The sequence below is a fragment of the Pseudophryne corroboree genome, chromosome 2, assembly GCF_028390025.1.
Source record: "Pseudophryne corroboree isolate aPseCor3 chromosome 2, aPseCor3.hap2, whole genome shotgun sequence".
NCBI classification, from domain to species: domain Eukaryota; kingdom Metazoa; phylum Chordata; class Amphibia; order Anura; family Myobatrachidae; genus Pseudophryne; species Pseudophryne corroboree.
The window spans coordinates 131,256,381-131,267,245 of record NC_086445.1 but is presented as its reverse complement, the minus strand read 5'-3'; positions in this window follow the sequence as shown (position 1 = coordinate 131,267,245).

The following is a 10,865-nucleotide window of genomic DNA, read 5'->3' as shown; positions in this document are numbered from 1 at the left end:
AGGAATTGTGAAGGATTGTTAGCTGAAGAAAACTGTATCTGTAGGCTCTGTGACAACGTAGTTGAGGATGGGTGCATCAAGAAATGCCAATCCAGTTTTAATATCCACATGGACCGGCATCCCTTGAGTGACTATCACTCCTTAGTGGGTAGTGTGTTAAATCAAACAGATTGTTGGGTATGCTCTCAAGTACCTCAAGGTCATAGCAAATCAGGACTAGTACCATTTCCTTTAACGATAGGGGAGGTACTTGAGCTAAGTGGTGGGAGGCCGGTGGACAGGAGGTTTAATATCTCCAGTCCTCCTAGTTTGAAGCTCCACCAATATCATGTGGATAGATCCCTCATATGTTTTAATATTTCCAATCCCCGAAAGCCGGGAAATTGGGAAGTGTCATGGAGTAACCAAACCATGACCTTTTCATATAGAGCAGATAGAATGCCGACAGATACAGAGCTTGTACGCCACATAGCCAGTAGAGGAAAATCTTTCCGATATAGGTATACCCTAGGAAATAGGATTACGAGAGTTGGAGAGGTATCACCAGGATACTGTGCACATATCGTACAAACTGATACGTGTACTAGACAGATGGGAGAATTAGGGTTAGGAGATTTCACATGGAAGATGTGTAATATGGTTATGTCCTACTCCGTCCCATATGTTCTCCCCGATGATGCATATTTCATATGCGGGAGGAAGGCGTATAAGTGGCTTGCCCCAAACTCTGAAGGATTGTGTTATATTGGAAAAGTACTGCCTGAAGTAATGACTGTATCACATGCCAAAATGAAGGATATACACCGTGTTGCCCAAGCTCCTTATACTCACACCCATTACGAGCACGTAGTTAAACGGAACCTGATAGAAAGAACAGAGCATCCGGCCTCTGACATGATCCATGAATCCACCGGGATTCAGTTTCTAATCGTGTTAGACATCACCCGCACCGCCAGAGGAGTGTTGAATTATAAATACATATCTGCGCTCGCAAATTTGTTAGACAATATCACAGAAATGTATGATGACACGTTTAGGTATACTGGAAGAGAACTTCAAGCTTATAAAACAGAACTAGTTCAGCATAGAATGATTCTCAATTATCTCACGGCAGTAACAGGTGGATATTGTGTCACACTGGCAACGCAGTACGGCGTGAAATGTTGCACATATATTACAAATAGTACCGAGGACCCGGTCGAGGTCATAGACCAAAAGATGGACGATATTCTCCAACTGAAGTGGGAATTTCGCAGGAGACACAATCTCACCCTTGCTGCTGTGAGTAATGAGCTGACTGGTTGGGTGTCATGGTTGAACCCGCGAAATTGGTTCTCTGGTTTAGGAGAATGGGCTCAAGGAGTCATAATGGATGTAAGGAAGTTTCTCCTATGTATCTTAGGTGTTATCATAACGATTGGCTTGATATTTAGATGCGGTCAGGCTTTAATGAAGTGCAAACGAAGTACCAGAGTGATGAGTTTAAGGAGTGAGGAAATTGTAATTCCAATGGATTTGATTTATGACCCAAATGTAGAAACAATGATGTGATGAAAATGCGATTTCTACGGTCCGTTTCTTTCACCTGTTTTTCCGTTTTCCTCCAAGGTAAAAAGACCCACTTGGACGAGGAATTTGATGAGCCGATATACAGACAACAGATGGATTAAAGAAGAAGTTTTGACAACCTGATACGCAGATTTTTGATGAACTTTGCCATAGATCCCCAGTTTCCCTAGAAATTTTAAAATTACGCTAGCCCAACACTTTTGTAAATCTATGGACATTGACAAAGCTTTTGCTCGCACCTTATGGGCAAAAGCACAAAGAAGACTGCATTCAACAGACACCGAACAAGACTTCAACCGGCAAATGTTCATTTACCTGACATAGAATACCACTGCATTTACCGTAATTATGTCTTTTCTTCATCTCTACAACCTTCAGGTAATTACACACATAGTATAGGGAATACAGGCACAGATACCAGCAATCACATATTCCCCCATTCATGTATCATCAACTAAAATGTGCTCCCCATTTTGTTCAAAATCCGAAAAGAGCTCGGTAAAGTTTGACAGCCCATCCACAGACCCGTACCACGGGATAAGAAGGAATTCAAATGTATACTTCGCAATGCCTCGAAGCTTGATTTAAAACACGTACGGCACGATGATACCTGACCCACAAGCACGGATTCATACACACATGCTTCTGCTATCACACTAGGTCATACCCTTTTCCTACCTTCTCCTCTCCTCCCCTACCCAACCATGTAAATGTATTAACCCCTGACATATATTTTTCTCGTTTTGAAAGGTTTTAGGAAGTGGCAGTTATTGTTGACTGCCAAAGGGTGGACTGTCAAAGTCAGAAAAATATCTCTATGCACACTGCCATATTTGCACCTCACACAGGTCTGCGCTGCGCATGCGTGCGCTCTCCCGTGCGTGCGCATACTCGCTGTTGCGGGCACCCGCGGGCGCGCGGTATGTGCATTTACGGTAGAGTTCATGTGTTCGTAGCGTGCGACTCAATCGTTACATATTTCCACTATATAATGTATTTTATAGATCATGGTCCCTTTGATAGAGTCTGAAAGTTTGGTTAATGTAGAATGTTCATGAACAGAGAAATCCCTCTTTGTTTGATACGAAGGGTCAGACAGGAGTAATACAGTGGTGTTTAGTACCCATCGGAAGAGTATTTAATTAGCAATATTCCGGTGTTGGTTTGAAGCGGATTAATCGCTCGTGCGAATAGTTATGGACATAAGAAGTTTATGAACATTTACTGTATTTGCACTTACTTATCCATGCGGCGGGAAACCCAGTTTCCCTCCCACCTGAGCTGTTGGAAATAGTCACAGCCCACCTGTATGAATCAACCTATGACCTTTTGTTATAATGCGAGGAGGAATTCCTGTGTCCAATGAACAATGAGATTGTAGGGACCATTGAATTGTATTGTGTGTGGGACATAAATAGACAAGCCGATCACATCCAGCACTCACTCTTCAACGGTTATCATTGCTGAAAATCGGGAGCTGGATGTCCAGAGGCGCATGCGATCGTTTCCTTTGTGCGTAAGTTTTCTCCGCAATCATATTGTCTTTCTTGTTGTTATGGGCCATTTCTCTCTCTCTCTCTCTCTTCTCTTCTTTCTCTCGTACTCTCCTAAACGTAATAGTATTGTATGGTATTTCCTGTGTAGTTATCTGGTTAGGTAGTCTATGTTATAATGTAGTGTATGACTTGTATTGTATTAATTCTTTTGCAAGTATAACATTCATAATATATATATTAGGCGTTGGACCCTAAGCACGGTATCTGTGTATTTCTTATAGTGTTAAGTATTCACAGAGCGTCGGTGACGCTCAAACAGCTTTTAAGTTAATAAGGTTACACTGTGTTGCATCTACACCCTATCTCTACACTAAGGTTTCACAGCATATTACATTGTTTATGGTTTAGATTTAAAGGTTTAACATTGTGAGCGTCAGCGCCGCTGGTGATCTCCTCGTGGTCCCGAGCGTCCGCTACGCTATAGCGAATCATTACGTTAGTCGGCAGCCAATAGCGTGCCTGCCTGTGATCTCTCGGCCGTGAGCGAACGTGACGCTTGAGCGTCTCGACCACGGCTAAGCGATCGTTACGCAACGAGCGTACCCTTACGGTACTCCATACGTAAATAGCGTACAGTGTTCTTAGACCTCATAAAGGGTTTTATATAAGATAAATATTTAGCTTTATCAAAGTCAGGAGACTTCCCTACACATAAATATTCTGGAACTGAGGGCCATTTACAATGCCCTGAGTCAGGCAAGGCCTCTGCTTCAAAACCAGCCGGTACTGATCCAATCAGACAACATCACGGCAGTCGCCCATGTAAACCGACAGGGCGGCACAAGAGGCAGGATGGCAATGGCAGAAGCCACAAGGATTCTCCGATGGGCGGAAAATCACGTGTTAGCACTGTCAGCAGTGTTCATTCTGGGAGTGGATAACTGGGAAGCAGACTTCCTCAGCAGACACGATCTACACCCGGGAGAGTGGGGACTTCATCCAGAAGTCTTCCAACTGATGGTAAACCGTTGGGAAAGGCCACAGGTGGACATTATGGCGTCCCGCTTAAACAAAAAACTAGATAAATATTGCGCCAGGTCAAGAGACCCTCAGGCAATAGCTGTGGACGCTCTAGTGACACCGTGGGTGTACCAGTCGGTTTATGTGTTCCCCCCTCTGCCTCTCATACCAAAGGTACTGAGAATAATAAGAAGGCGAGGAGTAAGAACGATACTCGTGGTTCCGGATTGGCCAAGAAGAGCTTGGTACCCAGAACTTCAAGAAATGATATCAGAGAACCCATGGCCTCTACCGCTCAGACAGGATCTGCTACAGCAGGGGCCCTGTCTGTTCCAAGACTTACCGCGACTGCGTTTGACGGCATGGCGGTTGAATTCCGGATCCTAAAGGAAAAGGGCATTCCGGAGGAAGTCATTCCTACGCTGATTAAAGCTAGGAAAGAAGTAACCGCAAACCATTATCACCGTATTTGGCGGAAATATGTTGCGTGGTGTGAGGCCAGGAAGGCCCCAACGGAGGAATTTCAGCTGGGTCGATTTCTGCACTTCCTACAGTCAGGAGTGACTATGGGCCTAAAAATTGGGTTCCATTAAGGTCCAGATTTCGGCTCTGTCGATTTTCTTTCAGAAAGAACTGGCTTCACTGCCTAAAGTTCAGACTTTTGTAAAGGGAGTGCTGCATATTCAGCCCCCTTTTGTGCCTCCAGTGGCACCTTGGGATCTCAACGTGGTGTTGAGTTTCTTAAAATCACATTGGTTTGAACCACTTAAAACTGTGGATCTAAAATATCTCACGTGGAAAGTGGTCATGTTATTGGCCTTGGCTTCGGCCAGGCGTGTGTCAGAATTGGCGGCTTTGTCATGTAAAAGCCCTTATCTGATTTTCCATATGGATAGGGCGGAATTGAGGACTCGTCCCCAGTTTCTCCCTAAGGTGGTATCAGCTTTTCATTTGAACCAACCTATTGTGGTGCCTGCGGCTACTAGGGACTTGGAGGATTCCAAGTTACTGGATGTAGTCAGGGCCTTGAAAATTTATGTTTCCAGGACGGCTAGAGTCAGGAAAACTGACTCGCTATTTATCCGGTATGCACCCAAGAAACTGGGTGCTCCTGCTTCTAAGCAGACTATTGATCGCTGGATTTGTAGCACAATTCAGCTGGCGCATTCTGCGGCTGGACTGCCGCATCCTAAATCTGTAAAAGCCCATTCCACAAGGAAGGTGGGCTCATCTTGGGCGGCTGCCCGAGGGGTCTTGGCTTTACAACTTTGCCGAGCTGCTACTTGGTCAGGGGCAAACACGTTTGCAAAATTCTACAAATTTGATACCCTGGCTGAGGAGGACCTTGAGTTCTCTCATTCGGTGCTGCAGAGTCATCCGCACTCTCCCGCCCGTTTGGGAGCTTTGATATAATCCCCATGGTCCTTTCGGAGTTCCCAGCATCCACTAGGACGTTAGAGAAAATAAGATTTTACTCACCGGTAAATCTATTTCTCGTAGTCCGTAGTGGATGCTGGGCGCCCATCCCAAGTGCGGATTGTCTGCAATACTTGTACATAGTTATTGTTAACAAAAGGGTTATTGTTGAGCCATCTGTAGAGAGGCTCAGTGTTTTCATACTGTTAACTGGGTATAGTATCACGAGTTATACGGTGTGATTGGTGTGGCTGGTATGAGTCTTACCCGGGATTCAAAATCCTTCCTTATTATGTCAGCTCTTCCGGGCACAGTATCCTAACTGAGGCTTGTAGGAGGGTCATAGTGGGAGGAGCCAGTGCACACCAGGTGACCTAAAGCTTTCTTTAGTTGTGCCCAGTCTCCTGCAGAGCCGCTATTCCCCATGGTCCTTTCGGAGTTCCCAGCATCCACTACGGACTACGAGAAATAGATTTACCGGTGAGTAAAATCTTATTTTTTACAACTGTTCGCACATTTATGGTGTGCGGTTTCTGAGTGACTACAGGTCTACCTTAAAAACTGCACAAGCTGACCTCAGTTGTAGAATGTTCGATGTATCATTGTTTCATTACACCCAGCTGAAAAAGTTCACACCTCAGACCACAAATCACTTCATTCAGCTGTATTGAAACCTCTAAACATGTAAGGGAGCTTTAAACTCTGTAACACATGTTTATTTATAAAATAAAGCTTAGGAACCTAATTGTTTTTACACTTACTAACAATCGAGGTTTGACAACCACACTATTTTTTAAAAGCAAACGTTAATTAACATTTCCAAGCATTTTGTTTTGTAGGATCTGCTTAATGTCTTTTCTCATACGTCCTAGAGGATGCTGGGGACTCCGTAAGGACCATGGGGTATAGATGGGATCCGCAGGAGACATCGGCACACTATAAGACTTTGAATGGGTGTGAACTGGCTCCTCCCTCTATGCCCCTCCTCCAGACCTCTGTTAGACTTTGTGCCCAGGAGAGACTGGTCACACACTAGGGGAGCTCTACTGAGTTTCTCTAAAAGACTTTATGTTAGGTTTTTTCTTTTCAGGCAGACCTGCTGGCTACAGGCTGCCTGCAGCGTGGGAGTGAGGGGAGAGAAGCAGACCTACTTCTTCTTAGTTCAAGGGCTCTGCTTCTTAGGCTACTGGACACCATTAGCTCCAGAGGGTTCGATCACTTGGTTCGCCTAGCTGCTTGTTCCCGGAGCCACGCCGTCACCCCCCTCACAGAAGCCTGAAGAAAGAAGCCGGGTGAGTATAAGAAGAACAGAAGACTTCAGTGACGGCAGAAGACTTCAGTAACGGAGGTAACATGCAGCGGTCACGCTGTGCTCCATGCTCCCACACACCAATGGCACTCACAGGGTGCGGAGTGCTGGGGGGGTGCGCCCTGGGCAGCAAGTTACTTTAAGTTGTTACAGCTGGCATATGTTTTTTTTAGGTACCTGGCCACTGTTTACGATACCCCCGCCAGATACCGCTACGGCCGCGCTGCGCGCCATTGCTCCCACACGCCAGCGGTCGTTACAAGGGTGCAGGGCGCTAGGGGTGAGCGCCCTGGGCAGCTATATAGGTGTATATATACCTTTGAGGCACCTATACAGTATGTGACACTGTATAGGCACCCCCGATTGCATTATTAAGGCTATATTGTTAGAGCGCTGAAGCGCGCCGAGAAGGGGAGGGGCTTAGCCCTCACTTTGGGATACAGCGCCATTTTCTATATGTCCCCGCCAAAAACAGTTCAGTTGTGGGGGGGGGCACGGTGTTTAGTGCTATATAGTGGAAGTTATAGCACTATTTTAGACATATGGGCATATACTCTGTATATTATGCGTATGTATATATATATATATATATAGACTGGTGTGCTCCCTGTCGGTTATCCAATATAGCTTTAGTCAACATGTGTCGTCAGGAGTGAGTGCTCTGTCATAGATGGGGATAACTGTTGGCATCGTCAACGCCTGTTTCAGCGGGTCGGTAGTTGTGTACTCGTTAACAGTAATTACTGTAGGGGAGACACAGTTAGTATGTGGCCGACTCTGTCGGCACCAGCTGTTTTTACTGGGGAACACATTAATGTCACTTGGGACCCGATGGTTCCGGATTATCCGCTTATATGTATGTTATATATATATTTATTTAGGATATGCGTGTAATTGTGTATTGCTTAATGTATATTCATATTACGATTTCTAATGAATGCTGAAGTAATAGTATTCCTTCTCATGTGCTGGTCGCTCTGTTGATAAAGCTCTAGGTCGGCCGTGACGAGTTGGTCTCGGATCATCTCAAGGAGTCCGAATGGTTATTCTTTTCCCACCGCGGATAGAATGCTGCGAAGGTCAGCTCCTGGTCGACACGGGGCCCTGTCTCAAAGGATCTTATACAGGAAGCTAAGTGATATTTTATTTCTATGCTTTGATGTTATTTGCATTACATGCGCATGGGGGAGTGTTTATATTCGGATAGGCATCCGATAGATTTACCCTAAAAGGAGAGGGGATGTTCCTTATGTGGGTTCTTCTCTATAACATTGCGGCAGACTGCCGTGCGTATACAGGAGGTAGCCGGGGGCCCGCTGAGGCTGACTCCGAGAGATTCTGGAGTTTTTCCCTGGGACGGTGTACCGCTGTTTGGGAATGCCTCAGTTCAGTCAATCTCGACGGATACTGCTGGTAAATCTAACCTCGTGGGATAGATTCCCTCACAACGGTTGGTGACGCATTCTTTTGTGGGATGCAGTCGCTTTAACTGGTTCGATACCGTTCTTTTTTCCTTTTCTGTGCAGACAATGGAAGGTGATATGGTAGGTGTTCTGCAGCCTTGTTAGGTTCGCAGAAGCGGATGGCGTTTTCTGTTTCTACCACATCCACCACATGGTGCTGAGTCTTTCTGACTGGACCCCACTTCGGTGGGGACTCGTCTACTATTTTTCAGTTAGTCCGGGAATAGACCAGGACCTGTGAGTTACTTGTAGAATCCAAAGGGGGACATGCTGGAGTTACAGATGTTCCCCTCACTGATTTTCTAATAGATCTTGCCGTTTCCCCTCTGGAAGGGGAGGTAGTACGCGACGCCATACCAGAGGTGCATCAGGTTCAAGGCATTGTCCTGCTGTCCCCTGTTAAAAAAAAAAAAAAAAAAACTAAGAGCTTTAAATGCGTTGTTTTCCGCATTCAGATTACCTGGCTGGAGATCCAGGATTGTATTTGCCATTTCACCGGAGTGATGGCAGTATGATGGTTTTCTTTCAATAATAGGAGCCTTTGTTATTCTGTACTGAGACGCTCTCCTGATTAAGGCGAGGTCAAGAAACAAGTGGTGCAAGGCGTTGTTTCTCTCTGACTGTTCTTCAACACAGGGAATGGCTGTTGTTCCCAACGATGCAGATGTCGGGGATGGGTATCAGAGTAGATACTGAACGGTTGAGGTTCTGTGTTTTTCCTGTGGAAAGAGGTCTGAGGATCCGGAGTCGGATCAGTTTGCAGTGACAATCCATCATTATGTTCCGTTTTGAAGCGGATGGGTGCGGCCTAAGAGGCCTTTTCGGTGAGCAGGTAAAATGCCAGAGTGTTTTCAAGGGACCAGTTGGAAATGTGGTCCGGGTCTCACCTGCACATGCACCGGAATGTGATCCTAATGGCCAGGACATCGCTCCTGTGGTGTCTGCTCGGTTCTCACCTTCTGGGAAGGTGGGAAGCTTGTCTGTACTATGCTTTCTTGAATTAAGAGCTATTTTCGACGAACATACACTGCTCAAAAAAATAAAGGGAACACTAAAATAACACATCCTAGATCTGAATGAATAAAATATTCTTATTAAATACTTTGTTCTTTACATAGTTGAATGTGCTGACAACAAAATCACACAAAAATGATCAATGGAAATCAAATTTATTAACTCATGGAGGTCTGGATTTGGAGTCACCCTCAAAATTAAAGTGGAAAAACACACTACAGGCTAATCCAACTTTGATGTAATGTCCTTAAAAAAAGTCAAAATGAGACTTTTTAGTGTGTGTGTCCTCCACGTGCCTGTATGACCTCCCTACAATGCCTGGGCACGCTCCTGATGAGGTGGCGGATGGTCTCCTGAGGGATCTCCTCCCAGACCTGGACTAAAGCATCCGCCAACTCCTGGACAGGTTGTGGTGCAATGGATGGAGCGAGACATGATGTCCCAGATGTGCTCAATTGGATTCAGGTCTGGGGAACAGGCGGGCCAGTCCATAGCATCAATGCCTTCATCTTGCAGGAACTGCTGACACACTCCAGCCACATGAGGTCTAGCATTGTCTTGCATTAGGAGGAATCCAGGGCCAACCGCACCAGCATATGGTCTCACAAGGGGTCTGAGGATCTCATCTCGGTACCTAATGGCAGCCAGGCTACCTCTGGCGAGCACATGGAGGGCTGTGCGGCCCCCCAAAGAAATGCCACCCCACACCATTACTGACCCACTGCCAAACCGGTCATGCTGGAGGATGTTGCAGGCAGCAGAACGTTCTCCTTGGCGTCTCCAGACTCTGTCACGTCTGTCACATGTGCTCAGTGAGAACCTGCTTTCATCTGTGAAGAGCACAGGGCACCAGTGGCGAATTTGCCAATCTTGGTGTACTCTGGCAAATGGCAAACATCCTGCACGGTGTTGGGCTGTAAGCGCAACCCCCACCTGTGGACGTCGGGCCCTCATACCACCCGCATGGAGTTTGTTTCTGATGTTTGAGTAGACACATGCACATTTGTGGCTTGCTGGAGGTCATTTTGCAGGGCTCTGGCAGTGCTCCTCCTGTTCCTCCTTGCACAAAGGCGGAGGTAGTGGTCCTGCTGCTGGGTTGCTGCCCTCCTAGGGCCTCCTCCACATCTCCTGATGTACCGGCCTTTCTCCTGGTAGCGCCTCCATGCTCTGGACACTACGCTGACATACACAGCAAACCTTCTTGCCACAGCTCGCATTGATGTGCCATCCTGCATGAGCTGCACTACCTGAGCCACTTGTGTGGGTTGTAGGGAGGTCATACAGGCACGTGGAGGCCACACACACTACTGAGCCTCATTTTGACTTGTTTTAAGGACATTACATCAAAGTTGGATCAGCCTGTAGTGTGTTTTTCCACTCTAATTTTGAGGGTGACTCCAAATCCAGACCTCCATGGGTTAATAAATTTGATTTCCATTGATAATTTTTGTGTGATTTTGTTGTCAGCACATTCAACTATGTAAAGAACAAAGTATTTAATAAGAATATTTCATTCATTCAGATCTAGGATGTGTTATTTTAGTGTTCCCTTTATTTTTTTGAGCAGTGTATTATTCG